Below are 22,534 nucleotides of genomic sequence, written 5' to 3' on the forward strand. Positions count from 1 at the left end.
CTGAAATATGCTGTGGTTACACCAGGCAGTGCCCCACTCTGCTGCTGGGAGTGTCTAGCCACAAACAGAACTTGTTCAGGCTGGGGGAGGTTTGAAGAGACAGCAGGAGGCTCCTTTTTTTCTTTATGCTTCTTAAAAAGTCCCTCCCCTCTTCCCACTAAATGTACAAGCACTGTTGTGAGCAGTGGGATTTGCATTCTTTGCAGTCATGTCCCAGGACAGTCCTGGCACTGCAAACACATTTTCCCTGTGCAGTTTGCAGCAACAGTCAGGAGCATCCAAACTTTTGCAAAGCAAAGCTTGTTTAAAGGATGGGTTTAGTCCCGGTGAGCTCCAAGCGCTCCTCCTTGCAGGGTGGTCTGAAGTGTCCCTGTACCCTCCGAGTTTCAGAGGGAGCTTGGAAAACATGTAACCTTCCCCTAACGATCCCTAGGAGCAGGGAAGATGCCACCCCCCTTTCCCGGAGCTGGAAGGTGGAAAGGAGGAGGCTGGGATGCAGTGAAGGGCGGGTTTGCGGCTGTCCCGCTTCCCGCAGTCTCTGCCTTCCCCCGCTGGCCTTGCAGGAGCTCTGCAGCTTCTCCCCGTGACAATACCCCGTGGAAAACCCTCTGACCTGCGCGAAATTCGGAAGTAATGCACAGTCTCTCCCCTTCCCAGAAATCAGGCGGTGTGAGTGTGTTTGCACATGTGCACACGCCAAGTTTTAGCCCAGGGAGAGTTTTATACCTGACTTGCAGCCCGCTGGAATAATTTTATTACGGAAGCAGTGACATAACTTGATAGCAATGCACACAAGCACTCCAGTGCTGGGGGTTTATAAGGCTTTTATGAGGTGTGTGTACAGGAGGTGACATCCCCAGCACAGGCAGAGCTGGCAGTACCTGGCTGGGACCCTTCCAGCGAGGGGCTGGTGGCCCCAGGGTGTCTGGTAGCACTGTGGAGATGGCTCCTCGCACAGCAGACCTGGGAAAGGCACAAGGACATGAGTTCAAGGAGCTCATGGCAATGGTTGGCAGGATCTCCTTCACCTGAGAAATTCTTCTCCTTAGTTCTGACAGGCAACAACAACAAAAATTTTGTGGGTGCAGCTATTGATCAGCTTCAGGTGAGTTCAAAGCAGAGCTCCTTCTCTAACCCCTGCCAAAGATTATCTGCTCTTAGCGTGGCCAATGGCATCAGAGCCTTGTAGCAGTGGGTTTCTGCTGCTACAGGCAGTGAAACGAGATGTCCTGGCTGGTGCAGTAGCATTTGAGAGAGCTCAGATACCTCTGAACAGCCAGGTACCTCTGGAGCATCCCTGGGGACCAGGTGTTAATTAGAACGTAAAATTTCATCTGCAGTGATCTTGCATTACTGCTGTTCAGAGGATATAATTGTTAAAAACAAAGCCAGGCCCAGACCTTTATTAAATACCGCCTCTTTTATTAATGGCGGGGCTGCAGGGAGGCCTTCCACCTGCTGCTAGTCCAATGCAAGAAGAAAGTTCTCATGCAATTCTGTACAAAGGCAGACTTGGGAGTTCCAACCTCACAAACATGTCCAGCACTCCAAAGCAGCTTCTTGGTCTGTTGGAGTTACTCTTTTCAGCTGCTCCTTAGATCGTGGTGACTACACAGTTACAAAGGGCACATTGCAGGTGACTTAGCTCAATTAGTTGAGGTGATCTGTAGACTTGGGTTTGTGTTGGTTGATTACTTCGTGAATTTTCTCTTTAACAACAACTTCCGGAAATGGTGGTACTGGGAAACTTCTGGATATTTACATATGGGGTGTTGCTGACCTGACAGGCAGGCAGGCAGCAGCAGGCCAGAAATGAGGTAAGGGAAAGGGTGGAAGGGGGAGGTAACCGGGATAGGGAAATACAATAAACTGGGGTTTAAATTACATAGGGACTACACATTTAACTGGGGAAAAGAACATAGCAACTTGATCAAATAACTAACAAACAAACGAGTGGATAAAACGATAAGGTGAGCAACAATCTTTTTAACTCTTTTAGCAACTTTTCAGCTAAGACAATTTACCACAATAATCTTCCATCGCCCTATGATTTCTGAGTGTGCAGAGTCATGGCTAAAACTGGGCCAGAGACAAGAAAGACAAGTTTTGGCCAATTCATATGTGGGTGACATTCAGCACCCAATTTGCTTTGCAGAATCAGTAAATATGAGGAGCTATTGTAAACCTGAAAAAAAAATGCTTGTGCTACAAAATTGTAGTAAAAAAGAAAAAAATATGCCTTTGTAAAAAAATTGCATGGTTTGTATTGCCCATCCCTCTACTGTGTAGAAGCTGCCTGGAGAACAATACTTGTTCAGATGATGTTCTGGAGGGATTCATTCAGAAATTATGACACAAATGCAGTATGAGCAAAACAGCAGCTTCAATTTATCGAGTCATTGCATCACTGGAAGGCTGGAGAAGATCTCCAGGGTCAGAGAGTCCAATCTTTGACCTGTTATCTGCACTTACCTGATCTGCAGGGATCTCCATGCTGCCTTTTTTAGTGAGTTCACCTATGCAGTTTATGGGGTGAGCACAGAGAGCAGATTTGACACACGAACAAAATATGTAGGATTTAAAACTCTCCACGAACCTTGGTCATCTGTGCAGCTGCTCACCTCTTACCTGGGACCAGCTGCTGTGAACACCCCAGAGAGAGAGGATTTTAGCCTCCAAAGACCTCTGATGGTTTGACTCCCTCATCTGTGTGTCAGAGGGCCCAGAAGATCAGCTCTCTGCTGCAGGGAGCTGGCAATTCATCTGTTCAGCATTTTCCTGGCAGTGCAAGAGGTAAGAATAGGAAAGGTGGATAGCCAAGTCCAACTTCATAATTTCTAGTAAGATCAGATGAAAATACTGAGGAATTATTTTGCTTAACATAAGAATAGGGACTAGTTTTAATATTCAATATGATTAATTTCAACAAATTCTAAGTAGATTAATTATACATACACCATGTTTCTTTTCCCAGATGATCATTTACCCAGATAACTCTGCAAACCAACAATTAGAGCAGCATTCCCAGCTCTCTGATGATATTCTGTGGTGTTCCCAGGCTCAGGCTGCTCAGCTGAACGATGGGTGGGCTGTGCAGCAGCTGAGCACGGCTGTAACAGCATCGTGGAATGATAAAGCACCACGCAGGAAAGCGTGGGGCTCCTGTGCCAAAGGAGTTTCAAAGCAAAACTTACATTAAACTGGTCTTTTTTTCCTGGCTCTTAAATATGGCCAGAGGATGATGTTGGTTTATCTGCAGTTCCCAAACAGCTCATCATGCTGCAATCCTGTGAGGGAAGCCTTTGGTATCTTTCCAGTCTTTAGTTTTTTCTCAATTATTAATCTGAGGGTTGCTTAATTGCTAAGTCTCCTACTTTTAGATAATATGGGGAGGTGTGAAGAAAGTGCTGTTCAGACACAACTGGTCCCTTCTCAGCTTCAAAGGGAAAATAGAAATTCTCTCCCCGTTCCTTCTCTTGGGCTGTGGTGACACTGATGGCTCTTGCTGAGCTCTTGCTAAGGCTGCAGGCAGGGCACAGCCCTTTCCCAGCTCCTCCTGGGCAGCAGGAGCAGTGTGGGACTGGTTTTGACGGCTGGCTCCTGAGAGGAGTGCAGGCAGTGTGTGCAGGAGGAGCCTGCGGTGGACTCTGGGTCAGCACAGCAGATGTTTACTGCAGCCTGCTGCAGAGTGGGGCAGTTACAGGTGCTTGGTCACATGGTGTCCTAGGGTACAATGTAGAGATGTTCCCAAGAGTATGTATTCTATCACCATCTGCAAAAACCAGGTGGGGCAGTGATTCTAATCTCTGTGGCAGATATCCTCTGCTAATGGGCCATCTATTAAAAACCAGGTGGGGCAGTGTTCTTTATTATTCCCATAACTCACCCTTCCTCCAGGAAGATATCTTCTGTTAATGGCCATTGAGTCCCAGTGCGTGACTGATAAAATCACATCATCCCATTGTGAGATGCCCCACCTAGGGAGAGGAGCCAAGCCTTTCCTACTAGATAAAATCTGAGATTTAGAATACCAAGGCAGCCCTTATCCATTGGTTTCCAAAGGACAAGAGCTACCAGATCTTTCCACAGGATCACTGCTTCAACAAGACCACTTCATCTGGACTGCTGCCACCACCTGGACTAGCAGGGTGTCAGGTTTTATTCTGACTCTGTCAGCAGTTTTTTGTTTTGTACTATTGCATGTATTTTATTTTTCTTTTTTTTTTTTTTCTATTAAATTCTGTTTCTGACTTGGAGTCTCTCACTGGTTTTGCTTTCAAACCATTACAGATGGTAAGAAGAAATTCCTCCCTGGGAGGGTGGAGAGGCCCTGGCAGAGATTCCCAGAGCAGCTGTGGCTGCCCCTGGATCCCTGGCAGTGCCCAAGACCAGGCTGGACACTGGGTCTTGCAGCACCTGGGACTGTGGGAGGTGTCCCTGCCCCATGGCAGGGGTGGGACTGGGTGGGCTTTAAGGTCCCTTCCCACCCAAACCAGTCTGGGATTCTGTGATTTTTCTGTCTTTATTTTCACTTGTGAACAGATTCCAAGTCTACAGTGGTTTCACATCACTCACAGGGCTGCTCCATCCCTGTGTGCATTTGTAGGAGGAGATAGTGAGCAGGCAGCTCACAGTCCTGCTGTCCTTTCTCCGGGAACTATAAACACCAGTCTTTTTTCAAGTTTTCTATTTTCATTCTACATTTTAAAAATCAATTCTCTCACCCCTCAAAATCTTGCCTAATTGTCAGTCCAGGAATAAGCCTCATTCCTCTCAGGCATGGTGGGAATGTGCAGAATTTCTGCTGGGTGCCTTGATGCCTGTCGGTTGTGGCCTCAATGAGCTTATGCAGAGCTGTGCTCATACTGGAAATTAAACTTTCTCTTTAAAGAGTCTGCAAGATCAGCAGGGAGGATTTTAAGTTCTTCACAACAGAAGCTGTGTCCATTTGGCATCTACAGCCATTCCAAGGCAGACTGTGAAGTCTCCAGAGCAGTTTGATGATGCAGTGTTAAAACAACTTTCTGCCAGTGCTGGTAACCTGCCATGGCTTGGCCGAACTACCTGTAGCTAAAGAACCACATATGAATTTGCATTTTCAGAGGGAATTTCCTGTGAAGTCTGAATGCACTTTTTTAGTGACAGCAGCCTATTTGACACTGTCTTGGCTCACCTGAAGCACTCTTGGCTTTCACTGAGTGTCCACGTTCACATTGTGGCTATTGAAAAGTTATCAGAGAAGCTGTTCCATGTTTTCCAAGAAGCTGTTTTGAATTCTCCACTAAATGCTACGCAGAACTCTGCTGTGCTGCCATTTTTGGTGAGGTTTCAAATGGTTTATTTTTGTGCTATGATAAATTTTAATAATTGCTATAATATGCTATTAGTCAAAATGAAGGAGAAAGAAACCCAATTATTAAACTAGACTGCTGTGACTGGAATCTATAGCTGATATATTAGAGCCCAACTGTCATGCTTAATAATTAACTCAACCCGCTAGCAATACTGGAAAAGAAAATGAACATTAATAATGAGTTAACTGATCATTATTTCTTTTCCCTCCTACCATTAGAACAATATCTTGTGGTAGATCAATTAAACAATAATTTTACATCATATACACTGTGTGCTTCTACCAGTGCTTTGCTACCTCCTGCTTTCCCAACACTGCTTTTATGGAATTAATGCTTTTTTTCCAAGTCTTCCTTTGTTGCCTTCGGCTGTGTAAGGCCTGAGGGAGCCAGTACAGGCTGCAAATATTACTCAAAATGCTCTGTTTGCACCTGAACCAAAGAGGAATGATCCACATCCCCACTGACATGTGACTTGTGAGGACTTTCTGAGCACTCTGAGGCTTCTGATTCAGGTCCTTACTCATCACACCTCACCCTCCTGCTGCAGCCAAAATCTTGGCTTTGCTGTGGAGTGAATTCCCCCCAGGCTCAGCTGTGCTCCTCTCTCAGCAGGTTGGGAAACAGTTCTCTGCACAGGAATGCACCTGCCCACCCTGAAAGGTGTGCTGATGTCACCTAGAAAGCCCCACCTTTGGTGGAGTGGCTTCATGACCAAGATTTCCCCCAAATTATTTCAGAAACCTGGGGTTTTTCAGTGATAAATGTCCTTGCAGGGAGGATGGATAGGCTCTCGTTAAGCAGTGCCCTCAATCACACCTGGGAGCAACCTCAAGGGACTCATTTTAATTTGGATTTCATCTCTGCATCTCAGCAAGCTCTGCCAGCTTCATCTTGCAGTTTTTGCAAAAAGCACCGTTTGGGCTCTGAACCTGCTGATATTTGCAAGGAATTCTGAGAAACAGTAGAAACATTGCACAGATTCAGAGTGCTACCTGAAGTTATTGCAGATGATCCCTTGTGTATGTGGCAAAGGAGACCTGCCCTGTGAAATGCTTTGAGGCCTTCAGTGCCCACCAGAGAGCTCAGGATAAGCCAGATCCCTTTGTGCATTTACCTTTTTGTTTGGTTTTGTTTTTTATTGGAGGAGGAGCCCAAACTCTCCAAACAGAAACATGGACTTGATGTCAATAAGAGCTTGTCGAACACAGGGCAGTGCCCACGGTGTCCCAGTGAGCTGGAGGGATCGATTTCTTTTGCCCTTGCTGTTCCTGATGAGAGTGCTGGCTTTAGACACAGCTGTGTCTGGGGGATGGCTGAACTTGAAAACCTCTTTGCTTTTTCCCCATCCTCCACAAAGGCAGCATGTGCTTGGGCAGCAGCATTCGCTCCCCACTGCTGGCCTTTGCCATTCCTTCACCTGCTGTCCCCTGCTCCCCTGGGGATGGCCTGTAAGGTCCCTTCCAACCCAAACCAATCTGTGATTCCCTGCTTCTGTGATTCCCACTGCAGTCCCAGTCCCCTCCTGGTCTCCCAGTGCTGCCAGGAGCCAGGCACAGCTCCGATGGCTGAGTGTGACCAGCTCCAGCCTGGCTGGGGGAGTCCCAGGGCTGGGGATGTGTCCAGGAGGGCAGAGCTGAGCTGGCTCCAAAGCAGCACAGCCCCTGTTCAGCAGTGACTGGGGCAGCTGAATCCATTTCCTGCAGGATGTTAAGCTCCAGCTCAGGGTTTCAGGTTATTCCAGGAAATCTCCCCATGAGCTTGCCTCAGAGGTCAGCTGCTCCTGAGCACCAAAGCAGCAGGAAAACGACTTCCAGCCCTCACCTGGGTGCCAGCAATAAATTAAGTGATGAAATACCAGAAAAGCACCTATGAAAGAAGTTGTCCTGCAGCTTGAGAAGGAAAAATAAAGGAAATCCCTGGACTTAGGAGTTGGTTGTAGGACTGAGAAAGGAGGGAATGCTGCTTTTGCATATGAAAGAAACATCGTAGTACCTTTAGACTGAAAAGGCATAAACACTCTTTGTAGAGAAGACTTTCCCAAATCTGAAGTTAGCTGTAGCAATGGTGGGAGTAATTGGGAGTGGTGACTCACTGCATAGAGGGTATTTACTCACCCAGTTAGATAAACCCCCTGATGCCAACGTTATCTGACACTTTTCATTTTTCTATATTTAACAGAAACCAAAGTACATGTCTCCACTCCAGGAACCATTGCCAAGGAGATGATTATTCATTAACTCTGTGTAAGGAAAAATGGGCTTAGCAACATCTAAGATCTCTGGGGGGAGTCTCTACATTAATTTCCTGTCAAATTCCTGTTGGTATTCTGTGTAAGCATTACTCCAAATTAATAATGCAAAATAACTAGAAAGTACCAGAAATCCCAAGGCAAATATTGCAATTTTTAGCCAAAATGGGTTTAATTGGTATTGTTTTATGCATCCTTTGCCTCCGAAACGTGAACTGTTTCTGGTGCTGTTACCTGAATAATTGACTTTCTAGAGAAACTACAGCTAAAGGACATTTTGCCTCTCAATTAGAAATGGTGGAATAATATTTGCTAATAATGTACTTGATTGATTTACACCATCATTGTTGAGCATATTTCTTATTAATAAATGCCTCCATTAGCAGATCATTGTCATAGAATATACATAAATTATTTGGGATGCTTCCCCCCCATCAGTCACTGAATGCATTATTCTTTAATATTTCTATTCATTAAGCCAGCTGCATTCCATTAAGAAAACAATATAAACCATAGTTCAGGGAAAGACTCTGTAATGCTTTAAAAATCCACTGGGAATATTTCTGTCAGATCAACATTTTTATAGCTATAATCTTTTAACCTGAGTCTGATTTGCAGAAATCACCAGAACCTTTGGGATAAACAACCCTGTGTGTGCAGAGCCCAGCTCTGCCTGGGACACAGAGGGGGTTGTGAGAGGGGAGGGCTGCTGGTGTGGGGTGTGCATGGGCTGAGGGTTCTAAAATAAGCCCTTGGCTCTGTGGGGCCATGCTGAAGTGCCTGCAGTGCAGCAGAACCTGAGCACAGCCTTTTCTGAGGGAAAACTCTGGAAACTTGGCCCATTAGGAAATGCAGGAGGGCTGGTGCTGCTGTCTCTGCCTGCCCCAGAGCTGGACTTCAGCATCCTTTCACATTGAAATCCCCCCAATAACTGTACAGTTAATGACTATCTGGCAGTAAGAGTTGAATGCAATTCATGCACATTGCTTAAATCTTGGGAGAAGGTCTCACCCTGGCAGCAGTCTCACAGTACTCACCAAAGCACCCACTACCATTTTTCCCACAATTAGGTGAGAAACCTTTGGGCATTTAACATTATCTCCTATAAATTCTCCACCTAATCATCCAAAGAGGAGCCAGCATCATTCTGATGTTTAAGCAGGAATAATCCCCTTTTCATTTCAAGAGTCTACTCCCTCATTTTTATTCCTGTGACTAATTGATCACGCATTCCTTGCTGATAAATGCCCGTTAATGTGGTTGGTGGCAGGAATTAATGAAACCATAAATTGCACATAGTCTGTGGTGATTCTTCCCATTGCAGTCTGTCTGGGAGATGAAATTCCTTAGCAGTGCAGTGTGTCAGGGCATGAGAATGCCTTTGTTCTGGGGAGAGCTGCAGCACCACAACCACTTCAAAGGTGGATGGAGAGCGAGGGGGGCTGAAAGCACTGATCTGGTGTGACACAGCACTCCCTAGCACTGCAATGCAATGGTGGAGGTAGGTGAGAAAGAAAAGGGTCAAATGCCATCCACAAAACAACCCAAACCCATACACCTCAGGTATAATCTGCATTCAGTTTAATTAGTTTAACTGGGCTGGAGATGATGGAAAAGAAGCAACAGTCCCATTAAAGAACAAACCTTGCTTTACACCCATAGTGAGCAGCAGCAGTGAAGAATTGAGCATCACCCCTGGAAGTGTTGGGCATTGGGGCTGGGAGCACCCTGGGGCAGTGGGAGGGCTCCCTGCCCATGGCAGGGGTGGAATGAGATGAGCTTTTTTCCTTTCCCACACAAACCACTCCACGATTCTATGATTCATCCCAAGGTTTATCCATATACTTTGATGTTTTGTTGCTGCAGCAGCTCCCTGACAGCTCTGAGAACCCCAGCACCCAAACCAACTTGCAGGGAGACCTCTCTTGGCCTTGCAGTCATCAGGGTGAACACTGCAACAGCAGTGGCTCCTTGTGAAATACCCTCCTGCTCGTTCCTGCTGCTTGGCTGACATGGCTGCAGCCAGCCTCACCTCCCAGGCTCTTTGGAAGAAGCTGCAGCAGAGCTGGTTGCTGATATCAGTAAAGAGATTCCCCTGTGCCTTCCTGCCAGCAGGGCTGCACACCTTGTGCTCTGCAGCTCCAGGCAGAAGGGGCTCATTGATGGTCACTGGGCAGCTCCTGTGTGCCCTGGGGCAGGGGGAGTCAGCCAAGAGGATCCCATGGCTCTGAGGGGAAGAACAGAAAGGAGAAGAGGCAAAAGAATAAAACAGAAAGGCCAAATCCACTCTTGCCTGGTAAGTGCTGTCGTGGGATTTCTGACACCACTTGGGGCTCCATGGAGTGTTGGCTGCATGAACTTCCACCACTGTATCACAGAATTGAAGTTGAGCTCCTGAGGGCATTTCCTGAACTACTAACTCAAAAAAAAGTACATAACTTTTTTTTTTTATCATTGAGATTTTTCTCTTACATCTCTCTCACTCGCTAGGTACAATATATCTAATGTAAAACTTGACAGGGGCATGGAATATTGCTCAAAGGTAGTGGCTAGTGATGAAATACCATCCAGTGCCTTTTTCTCCCCAAAGATTTGCAGGCCAGACTGGTGCACATGTACACAGTGTGCTCTTACAGACTTCTGTGGTGGTTTGGGCTTATATTGTGATGCTGGTTTTGTACTAAATTTTTAATGTGTTCTCTATGTAATTATGCTCTATGTGTTATCATGTTATTTCCAAACTTGGATTGCTTCCATCATCTAATGAAAGTACTGAAAAAAAATCTATTTACAGCTGTCTTGAAAAATCTGGAGAGGTTTTTGCTCCTGCTAATGGGCCCTGCTATAATATCACCTATGAGACCCAAATTCTATTGCTAGGCCAATGTTCCAAGTCAGTGACAAAATCAATGGGTGTTTAAAAAAGAGGTTATTGTGAGTCTGTGTCTCAGGAATATCAAATGGCATTTCATAAACAGACAGCATTTCTAATTACAAGTTTATCCTGGGTCACTGCTTTTTGAAAGACTTTTTCTGGGACTGACAAACCAGGGAAAAGGGCAGCTGGCCCTTTTTTTTCTGGCCTCCAGAAAGGACTGGAGTTGGCTCTGCCCATCTCACCTTGGGCAGGCCATGTTTACCAGGTGCTTTATGGGGGGCTCAGGATTTGCAGTAATTCATTGCTTTTTTTTTTCTGCTAAGGTTTTTATGAGTTAAAATAGGAATGTTTCACCCAAATTTATTAAATCACAATCAAAACTTTAACTCAAGTTGCTGGGAGAAGGGAGGTTCTTCACACCTGAGAAGAAGTGGAGGGGTGAATTTCAGATATGTGCTGTGGATCTGCTGCAATCCCCAGTTATTTTTGGGTAGTGCCTGCCAGAAGACCTTGCTGACATACTCACTTCATGATGATAACTCTTGGATGAGTTTCCCAAGCAACAAGGCAATGGCTGTGCTGCTTCCCACTCTCACTAAAGGCAAACCAGGTGCTTAAAGGATTACTAAAGCAGAACAAATATTTTAAAATTGTAAATATGAGTGAGAAGAAATGAATTACGTAATGTAAAAAGGCAAATTAGTGTGACATTTAGGAAAAAGGAAGTGTAAATTTTGTATTAGAAACATCTTCACAGATGGACATATCAGGCTGTGACAAAAGCCAGTCAGAAGTTTCAGGATGAAGTTTCAGATGAAAGGGTGGATGAGTTGTTCTAAGCCAACATTTGATAGCTCGTATGGGAATTTGGAAGACAAACTAGGGATATACTATCAGCCCATTGTAGTGCTGGACTAAAAGGGCTCTTGATAGGTTTTTCTTCAAAGTGAATAAAAGTGGGAGGCTAACTGGCTTGCCAAAAGGAATAGTTAGCAATTAATGACAAATAGCTTTGCTCTTTGTAGGCTTAACAGATGCAAGGATGGGACAAACATTTCTCTGGCCCTGATTCAGCAGGTTCACGGGGGTCACACAATTCACAGCACAAAGCTCTGGCCTGACCTGCAGAGTGATCTGCTGGAGAGCCACAGATCACAGGAAAGCCTTTGATCTCTGTGTGTGCCTGCCAGTTGGCCACTGCTGTGTCAGAAATGCCTCTGCTGTTAGTGGGGAATGGGAGTGGGATAAAGGAGAATTTCCTGCTGTACACAGAGCTCCAGCCTCCTCCTGCCTCCAGAATGTTCTGTGGCTCCAGAACCAGCTGGATGGCCACACTTCTCTGTACTCCTCCACAGACCACATGGAGAAACAAGCAAAGCCAAGCTCAAAGACCCTCAGATGAGCTGGATTAAGCAATGTGTGGCCACAGAACATTTCCTCTGGGTGCACAGGGAGACTCCCATCATTTCTAGAGCTGCCTCAGCTACCAGCAGTGGCAGGGGTGGCTGTGTTGTCCCAGCACTGCCCACCTTGCAAGGATGCAAGCTTTGGTGCTGCAGCAGCTCCCTGACAGCTCTGAGAACCCCAGCACCCAAAACAATTTGCAGGGAAACCTCTCTTGGCCTTGCAGCTTGCAATGGGCATGCAGTCAACCTGCAGCAAGGAAAAGGTGGGAAGGTGAGTGTGCCTGGGATTTGCAGGGAGACATGAGGCTGAATGCCCCGAGTGCCCAAAGCACATTTAAAAGTGTTTGCTTTGATGAGCTGGCCACGCAGAATTTCTCTGAGGAGCTGAGCAGCGAGGAAGAAGAGGTGCAAAACTCTTCAGGCCAGGATGCTGCATAATGAGGTGATGAAGATGGTACAATGAGGTGGGAGCAGGACCAGATCAAAGGGATGCATTGTTCCCTGCCTGCAGCCAGGAGGGAGTGGGGAACGTGTGAGCTGCTGGAGGGGAACGAGTCCAGGGGGAGGAGAGGGATTGTTTTGGGGAAAGGAGAGGCTGGAAGGGGTCCCAGAACAGCCCTGCTCTGCTGGGAAACGTCAGGGTGAGCAGCACAGGGCTCTGGTGGGATGGCAGGAGCAGCTCTGGGAAGGAGATGATGGAACTGACTGCCACAGCCTGTTCCCTGCCTCACAACAGCCTCTCCTCTCCAGCTTGCTCCAAGCAACAGCCTGATTCCTGAGATCCTGCAGAGAGCTGGTTCCTTGGAAAGAAGAGCTACACCTGACAGTCCTGGACTTCATTGAAGCTGGGAGTATTCTGGTCAAGTACTGGTTAGAGACACTTAAGGATGAGTGAAAAAGTGTTGAGGTTTATTTATTTGTTTGTTTGTTCTTGTGAGCTGTTCTCTGTTTGCTAAACTGCATTCCACTCTAAACTGGCCTTGTGACTCTCTGTGACTGGTTACACCAAAGGACAGGCAAGGAGGCCACTACTGCCTCTGAACACCCCACTGGTGTTCTTTCTTGCATAACAGCAGCATGAGCCATGAAGGACGGCCCCAGCATTTTTGAAACCCAGTCCCAAGCTGACACAGTGCTGGGATGTCATTCCATTGCACAACAGCATGGCAAGCTGCTCTGGGATAGAGGTGGAGCAATTTTCTCTGTAGCTCTCGAGGACCTGGATAAACCACATTTATTTTTCACACCACTTAAGGATTTATGGGAAATGTTGACGTGGTTGTGTCTGCCTGTCAAGGCTACAACAGCAGCTTCAGCATTTTTTGGCACAGCTCTTTAAAATCCAACTGTTTAACCAACTTGTCATCTGTGTATTACAGTAAAAAAAGGGTAAGTTTGTTTTGCACTTCAGGGATCTATTCAGATAATCTCATCTCCTTAGTAATGAATAAAATGAGGCGTGATTTTCACATGTATATATTCAAACTGCAGCTACCAGCCTGTTCCTCATCTTCCAGGGGCAATGCCTCCAGCTCATACATTGATTTGATATTTTTATGGGTTTTTTTAGCAATTTTCTTTCCATAACAGGTACAGAAATCTGAGCATACATTCCTGTGTACTGTGTATTGCATTATAAACAGGAACTCATTTCTTTGGGCATTAAATTCAGTTTACAAAATAATGTTCTTACTGCAGCCAGGACTGCCAAGCAAAATATTTGTGTGTTTACTGCTCTGACAGCCTGGCAGTTGGAGTAGGGTGGGTGGAAGCAGTGTCACAGCATTTACCTTTGTTAAGCAGCAAGGGCTTGAAAGAGGATTTTATACATTAAAAGCCTAGAAAGGGTTGAGGAGAGGGCTGAGGCTTAGGGTGATAAATGTCTGAGAGACTTACTATAGGAACTTGGGTAGAATTAGAGAAAAACCAAAAATTCAGATCAGCCTCCGAGATAAAATCCTTGGGGAGTAGTGCAAAGGCTGGAAAGTGAGACTGGGGCTAAAGCAGGAAAATGAGAGAACCAAACAGAGACTTTGGTTTTGCTCTGTCAAAGCTTTTGCTTTTTATCCAGTCAGTCTAAACAACTGTGGATAATCCAGCAGTGATGCTGCAATTCTAATAGTCACCTGAATTTTCATGTGAAATAGTTTCTGGTTTTCATTGCTGAAAAAAAAAAATCATTAAGAAGATTTAGGCTTATTTAAAGCCCTGCCTAGTTTCTGAAGGTGCCCATTGGTGAAGGTACAATTCCAGTCCATGGTGGTTGCCCTGCCCTTGCCCTGTTCTCTCCTCCCACCCAACAATTCCACCCCAAAAGCTTCAGGAGACAGAGGTTGGAATGGTTTTCATTAGGCAGAAAGGCTTAAGGGAGGTTTTTCTGTTGATTTTTACGGCTAGGGGATGACCAGGAAGGAATCCAGCCTGGCTTTCAGATCCCAGGTTTGAGTCTGTAGTCTGAGCAATAAATTAAAAAAAAAAAAAAAAAAAAAAAAAAAAAAAAAAAAAAAAAAAAAAAAAAAAAATCCCCCTGTGAACTGAGCCTACATTATCATTCCCTATGGATTCCCAGGGCATTATGAAACCCCACCAGGCCAGCTTCCAAGTGTCCAACTGGAAGTTCACTGGGAAAAAGCAGTCACTGACAGGAGCTTGGAGCTGAACCAAAGGCACAATGGACACTGTGGGATCGGGTGCTGTGCAGCCCCAGCTTTGTGTCTCCCACCACCACCATGACTGGCCAGTGCCAGGGGAAGTGCTGCATGAAAAACTTCATAGAAAATCACAAATACTTTTGAAAAGGCCCAGATTTACCCATTCTTTTGGAAATACCAACACAAATTCATGTGTGTGTCCTAGCACAGAATGTCAGTAAGTACTGACACCACACTAATGGTTGTGAAAGGAAAGGGAAATGGAGATGGATTGGGGAGTGTTCAGTCACTGACTGCCTGTGTTGTGATTCCTGGCAAGTAATGACTCTTTTTTTTCTGGTTAATTCAGCAAGAAAGCACAGCAGATCCTACAATTCAGGTGCCTGCTGCTATCCTTCTGGTAAGAACCCTCCAGCTGCCTGGAAGCTGCCTGCATGGTAACACTGCCAGTGAGGCAGACTGGTGAGCATCATCTTACCAAAAACCAGCCCCAGCAACACAAAGCATGCAACTCATTAGGTCACCCTCTATGATCTCCTGAGTTCCAAAACCTCCTCAAGTCCGAGGAATTCTGATTAGGAGGAGGGTTTGAGTTAGAAGGAGTCCTGTGGTTTGACAGAGCAGAAGGAGGGAGGGCTGGAAGCCCCCAGGCAGGGCTGTACTGCACAGGCAGTGCCTGGAGATGCTGCTGCAGAGGTGTCAATGTGCCTGTGGACAGCTCTGTGGGAGAAGTTTCCTTGCAAATTCTAAATCAACACAAAAAACTTGTGTGAGTGAGTTTCAGAAGCCATGCAGCCTCCCCTGAGGAGCTGTATGTGTCACAGGTGCCTGTAAGGATCCTGTGTGTCCCATTCCAGGTGAGCCTGCAGGGACCAGGACAGCCTCAGCTGCTCCAGTCACAGCCACTGCTCCCTCTGATGGGCACCAGGCACCTCCAGTCTCCTGTGGGTACCGTGAAATTAGGTGTTTGGAAAAACTTGACAATATGAGAGTATATTGGAGCATTTCTTGGATCAGACTGCTGCATTACTCATGCATCATTAATTCTCCAAATATTCTCCAAATATTTCCTAACATTGGGCCGTAGTCTGTTAAAGAGACAGAGCAGCTTGCTCAGGTTAAAGCACGGGGTCAGACATGGCCTTGGCCAGGCAGCTCCAGGGCAGGAGGGGAGGGAGAGCCCCAGGTGGGGCTGGTGCTGCAGGGAGCCTGGCTGTGCTCACACAGGTTCCCATTTCCCACTGCAGGCTGTACACTGTGCCTTTTACCAGCCCCCACTGCACATCTCATTGTTGGTGCTCACATTGCCTCACTCCCAGGCAGGATCCTCTGCTGTCACAGCAGACCAATTTAATGCTCTTTTTTGGCATTCCATCTGTAATTAAAACCAGTGCTAGCTTTGCCTGAGTTTGCAGAGAACGCAGCACTGATGGCATTGGCACTGCAGAGTCACTACCTCTGGTTTTTAGTTCCTGCCCCTCAGGTGAGATTCTCCACTTTCCAGGCTTAGAGCTGCCCTGGCACTTTCACTACATTTGTTATTGCCATGGCAGAAGCACAAACAGAATGTCAAGTGAGCCTCATTTTCTCTCTTCTCTACGTTGGTCCAGAATGATGCTACCCACTGCTTTACTGCTCGTGTCCCATCTCCTGTGAAACTGATAGCTGGGCACAACACTTCAGAACTGAGAGTAGCTGGGAGCATGACAGCAACCAGCTGCTTTATTGAGCTTTTTTCCTGGATGGGTGAAGCCTTCCCCTGCATTTTAAGGTCATCTATTAAGATGGAGTGTGGAATTGGTAAATGACAGAAGAAGGGACCTTAGGGAGAGGCTGCTCTGAGCTCAGCATGCATTCCCACTGCCAGAACTGGGTCATATTTTGTTGCATATAGGTAATCTTTTATAAAAGAAAAGCCTTATCAAATCAGGCCTTACTCTACTGAATTACCAGGTAGTCTGTGAGTTTCCATAAGAAAGAATCAGAGGAATAAAAAGCAGTTAGCACAACAAACTATTCAGTCTGCATCTGTAAAAAACAAGAAATCTGTCCCATGTGAATCAGTAAACAAAATATGTAAACTATCCAAGAATAGAGAGGTTTGATAAACATATAAAATGCCATTTACTAACCAATAAATTGAGTAGCAAAGAAGTTATAAACCAATTAGAGTTATAAATAATATCTTGAAAACTGTATAAAATGGGCTATAACATTTAAGATTGGCTTTTTCTACGTGAAAAAACCTGAATCTCATCTGCTTACTATTGCAACAATATTCCATGGCTTTCTCCAGTATTTAGATGCTTTGTAGGTAGATACCATTTTAATTACATCCACAGAGGATGGAACCAGGGCTGTGTGCAAACACAGCCATCCCTGAGAGGAAATGCTCACAGCTCTGCTGGCTCTTGCTGAGCTAAGTGGAAGTGGGTCTGAGCATCCCCCAGTTCCCATGGGACTGCAGGCTCAGCTCGAGCACCCTGAGCTGGGGCAGCCTCTCCTGTGGGGGATGCACAAGCAGGAGGGAACAGGGAGTAGGACAGCTTGGATAAACCAGGTAATCCCAGGGACATTCCTTCTGCAGCAGAATGAATTTTGCTGTAAAACCTTATCATCTGTGTTTGCCCTTGCATATGGAAGACTTTAGTTTGGAGGATGCTTTTTTCATTTTTTTTTTTTAATAATTTAAAATATATTTTAGTGGAATTACTGATTATAGATATCCCTGCTGGCTATGTGCAGAAATCTGAAAGGAAAGTATCTCTGCTTTTGGGAGCTGATGACTCTTTGTCACGGCACCAATTTCTTGAAGCACAACCAGTTTTCTATTTAATCCTTCTCGTGTGTTATTTCTCTTTATGCTGCAATGTTGTTTTTTTTACAGAAATGATGCTCTTGTGTATCATGTACAAAGCAGACTTTAAATCAGAAGATAATTTCAGTGCTTACCAGATGGAATTTGGGAGGCACAATGAGGGCAGGTGAAAAGCTAGAAAGCCCCAGTGGCAGGGATTTTGTGGAGCTTTTGAACCAACTTTCCATCACTACAACTTGCTGCACAGTTAAAGCTTGTCACCAGCAATGGAACTACAGAAAGATAAAGTGAGAGACTCCAGTGGGAAACCTGAAGGTGGAGGGGAAGGCTGTTCAGCACCACTTGAGAAGCCAGGAAATTCAGTTGCTGCAGTTCTGAACAATTTTCTCATCTCTGCCATGTCAGGTGGGTGTTAATGCTTCCACGTTGTTACCAGCACAGGGATTTGCTGTGAAGAAAGAAGGAAAGTGTGACAGCAGCACAGGCAGGTGTCAGCAGCAGAGGGCCAGGTGGTGCAGGGTGGTGCTGGAGGGGTCCTGCCTCCACATCTGTCATCACCCAGGCTGCAGGACAGGTGAGAGGAGAAATACAAATAGCCATGAAAGCAGTAAAGTAAACTATTTATATGGAAGGTCAAAGCTGCTTTATTGTTTTTATCAGCTAGATTAGGGTGAAAAATGAGAAATGCTGGGAGTGTTCCTGCAAATGTTGCACAGCTCTGGGGCTGTGAACTACACACAACAGCCAGGCCACCAAGCCTGCCAGAGTTCAAGGAGAGTCTGGAGAATGCTCTCAGGCTTGTGGTGGGAATTTTGGGGGTGCTGTGCAGGGCCAGGAGCTGGACTGACATTCTCTGTATGTCCTTTCCAGCTCAGGACGCTCTACGACTCTCTGACTTGGTGAGTGGTGAATTACCCACGTGTTTCCTGGGCTTGTGGGCTTAGCCTGGAATGTTAAATGGCTGTGGCAGAACTTCCTTAGCACAGATAGCTGCTTTGTGTCCTCAGTAGCTTTTCCAAGCAGCACTTCTTCCTTTCCCACCTTCTCTCTGCGGGCTCTGAGGCTGCTGAACAGATCTAAGCACACAGTTTTTTAATGTGTCTCAGGAGTTGGCTTAGTCATTTAATGATTTTGTGTATCTATAGCTCTTTTCCTGTCCTAGATGCCCTCTCTCTCCAAAGCCTCTGCATGGCACAAAGGTGCCTCTGGAAAGAAAGTGATTGTCACCTAAAACCTCCTTGGGATCAGTGACCTGCCAATCAGGTACTATCCATGATGTGGGTGATTCTGAATATCAACACAGCTCACCTAGCACCTCCCATCCTGCAGTTAAGAAGTGCCAGCAGGGATGAAGGATAAATAAGGGTGTCATTAAGCTAATGAGATCCATATGCTTGTGCAGTCAAAGAAAAGTGAACTAAATGCATTCAAGAGCCAAAGAGCAGATGAATGAACCACGACAGACATCCTAAATCATGTTTAAAAGGCAAATATTGATATTTCTCACGCTTTTCTCCTGTATGCAAATCACATCTCAATAAGGCATCTGGTAGAAGAGAACATATTTTGCCTTTGAGCTCAGATGCAAACGACGCAAACCCAACTTGAGAGAGTAGCTGGAGGCTGCCATGATTCCTGGAGACCACAGACACTTGGGAGTCACAAACCAGACTTGCCATCATGATAGATGCTGAGCCTGAAAGTCATTTATATGCAAATCTGCACAAATTAATTGGAGGGGGTTTTTTTCCTAAAAATGCAAACCACACATTTTTCTCCTGGGATCAAACTGCAAATGTTGGTTTTGGGGAATCCAGAAATAGTTGCAGTCAGAAAGCACTTCAGTACCAGAGAAATTATATTCTTTCTTCTGTTTCCATGTTACTTGTACAGAAGGGAAAAAAGAGAATCCAACCAGCATTAATGAGCTTGCTATTATTTTTCAGTAAAGGTGTAACTCGGAGAATTTTCACATTGCAATGCACTTGCTCTCTATTGCTGCTGGAACTGACATTTATTGTGTTGCAAGGTCAGTAAGATCAGCCCACCTTTCTCCATCAGTGACATAATTTAATTGGGCAAATTATGTCTCGTACATAGTGGTGGCAGAGGGCTTCGAGCTTCAGGCTCCCCTCCTGAGAAAATGCCCAAATCCCTCTCCTTGCCTTTAATGTGCTGCTTTGAGTGCACAGAGCTCCCAGCTGAGTTGGTGTGGGGTGGAGGAGCTACTCTGCCTGTGAGAAGCTGTCACTGCACCAGGCATGGTTGTCACAGCACAGGCACATGGCTGCTGCTGCTTGTGATTAAGGTTTGAATTGTGAATTTAGGGCGAATAGGCTTTAAGGTCTCTTCCAACACCAGACATTCTGTGGTTCTGTGATTCTGCAATATATCACATGCCTGGGCTAGGGGAGCAAGCTGAGGCTGCTAAATAATGTTTGGCTTAAGGGCAGTCAGATGTGTTTTCTTATCTGATATCCTTCTCATATATATGTGTTTTTGCCTTGTGATGATATTCTTATTTTTCTCACCACCCTTTCAGGGAACAGGAAGAAAAGAGACACCCTTTCCCTTGGCTTCCTCGACTATCTTCCTGAAAGGCCAAAAGCTGTGGATGCTCATCAGATTGAGTTCACCTGCCTCAGTGCTGGAGGGCTGAGCAGGGCAGCACGTGTGGACACACTGTCACAAACAGACTCTACACCAGCACCCATAGCAAGAGATGGAAATGTCTGGAAATAACATTTGTGGGTTTCAGCCAAGCAAAGATTTTCATAAAACACAGTTTCAGGCTGGTAGCCCAGAGCTTCCAGACTTCCTGCATGTTGGAGTGGGAAGGTAGAGCTTTAAAGCTGTAAAATGATGATAACTGAACCCAAAATGGAGAAATTGAGTGTAGAAAGCACTGGCTGGTTAGCACCAGCTAGGGACTTGCCTCCCAGCTCCTCTGAATGATCTGATTACACAAGTAGTTGTTGTGGTTTGTGTTTGTTTTGTTTCTATCCCTGCTGTTCTGGGATTTGACCACATTGCAACATCTCCAGCTCGGTGCCTGCTGCAAAGGGCTCCTCGTGGTCCACAGCACTCCTCTAATCACTGAAATATGACCCAGCTCGTGGGATTGGGGCCGGTGCTCCAAGTGTGACCTCAGTGCTGCTTATCAGACTCTTCTGCAGCCAGGCGTGGCACTGTCCCGTGCTGGCGGCGCTGCCAGGCGATTAATTAATGCGCTAATGACACTCCCTGCCCTCGCTTCACATGGTAAAGGCATCAAGAGATCACAACAGTTCTCCTTGGCAGGTGAAAGGAAATCCCTCTCCTCCAGATTAAGTGAATTAAGATGAGAGTGACATTCCTGCTTCACGAGGAGTACAGCAAAGGCTTTTTTATGGCTCAGGATAGAGCAGAATAGTTGCATTTTCCCTTTTCTTCTCACTCACCCAAAAGGTTTAGTTTGGGAGCTCATAATAACCAGCCTCATGAAGTGTACCATATGTTTTAGGCTTTTTTTAATTACTGTAGCCTTTACAGCCCCAGCTAAATGTCATACTTGGTGCTTTGTTTTACAATTAAATCTCTCCTTTGGGGAGTTCCTAAAATCTTTTTCTCTCGTTGTCTGTGAAGTGTAAAGTAGAACTGCAAATTTACATTACTCTGGGCAAACAACAGTTCTGCTTAGAAAATAAACTTTAAAGTGTTATTATATGAAGATGCTTTTTATTAAATGCTGTGTTGGTGCCACATAACAAGAATGCAGGCGATAAAGGATATTTCCACTCTCTCTTCATTGCCTTGCATAAGGCAAACTGTTGTTTTATAATTTGAAGATAAAGGTCTACACAAAATAAAATAATAATTTAAAAAAAAAAGCCAGCATCAGCCCAGGTCTCCACACGTTCTAAAGATCTCAGTGCTAAAAGGATGATTTTACATCTTGAGCAGACTGTTGGTTATTGCTGAAGGACTTGGATCTATTTACAGCCCTCTCCCACTCCTCAAACCCACATACTTTTTCTGCAAAGAGCTTTTTTGCCCACAGATAAGTCTCATTAAAATAAAACCTAAAAAACCTCCTTACTAACAGCAAGGTTAAATGCAGCCCTTCTGAGCCTCCTGTGGAGACTGCTGAAGGTGTGCTGGAGCACTTCTTACTGCAAACCAGCTCCTGGCTGCAGGGCTGGGAGTGTGACTGCCCTGGGCTCCAGAGGATCCCCAAAACATCAAACATCAGAGCTCCCCTGTAGGGTAGGAAAAGGATTTCCCCCCACCTTGAGGCATCCCCTGGTGTGGGATATAGGGTTCTGGCCCTGGCATGGCTTTGTCTGGCACCGTAAGGAGCTGTGGCCACTCTCATCACAAATGTCACCAGCTTCTGGCAGTAATTCCTAACTACATTTTGTGCTACTCTATGTACATAACACTGAAGAGGGAAATACCCATTTTCCAGTTTCTCTGTGAGTGGTGCTGATTTGCCACAGAAGCACTGCAGTTCAGGGGGAGATCAGTTTAATTTATTGCTGATTAGAATAGAGATTATCAGAAAGAAAAACATAAAACACCTTCCTCCCCCTCCTCTCTCCTTGGTGTCAGTGGGCTGTTTCTGACTCTTCTTTCCTCACAGCCCTGTGGTATTTTAATCATTCTCTGCTCCCTCAGCCTCAGGAACAGGGAAATGGGATCCTTTTTGTGTGTGGAAACCACAAGAAATGGAAACAGCCATGCTGCTCTGAAGGTGTTTCCAAAGAGGAAAGCAGGAAAGTGGTGTGGCCGGGGGGTCTGTGCTGATGAGCAGCTAGCTCAGTGCTTTGGCAGTGCCAGTGTTCAGATCTCACTTTAAGGATAACAATAAACAAACACAGTTTCCTCCAGGACCCTTTTTCTTTCCCAGAGATGTTCATGGCTTACACTGGAGACCACTGGAGTGGGAGCTGTGGGCAGCAGGGATCTGCCTGAATACCTCTCCAGAGCAGCACTGCCCAGAAACTGGAACGTGCTGGGGGAACAGACAGGGTTATTACAGGTCAAACCCTCACTGCAGGGTTTTTTTTTCCCCTATTTATTTATTTTTTCTTTCTGATGGTTATAACACTAATGGGCCACATTTTTCATCCTCTCTGGCACTTTTAACGAAAAACAGGGATATAGGAATATCCCTAAACAGTTTACATGTGTGTTCTGA

The 22,534-nt window shown here is 45.6% G+C and overlaps 1 long non-coding RNA gene across 2 annotated transcripts; it reads left to right on the forward strand.

Moving 5' to 3' along the window:
• The first annotated feature begins 9,703 nt into the window (after positions 1–9,703).
• Positions 9,704–21,182, forward strand: LOC130258473 (uncharacterized). Of its 2 annotated transcripts, none has more exons than XR_008841508.1 (4): positions 9,704–9,898; positions 12,637–12,756; positions 14,887–14,937; positions 17,425–21,182. It is a non-coding gene; the product is annotated as an uncharacterized LOC130258473 (long non-coding RNA). The 2 variants fall into 2 exon arrangements; XR_008841509.1 differs by lacking the exon at positions 9,704–9,898 and adding an exon at positions 11,943–12,157.
• Positions 21,183–22,534: the final 1,352 nt, after the last annotated feature.

The sequence above is a fragment of the Oenanthe melanoleuca genome, chromosome 12 (genome assembly GCF_029582105.1).
Source record: "Oenanthe melanoleuca isolate GR-GAL-2019-014 chromosome 12, OMel1.0, whole genome shotgun sequence".
NCBI lineage: Eukaryota > Metazoa > Chordata > Aves > Passeriformes > Muscicapidae > Oenanthe > Oenanthe melanoleuca.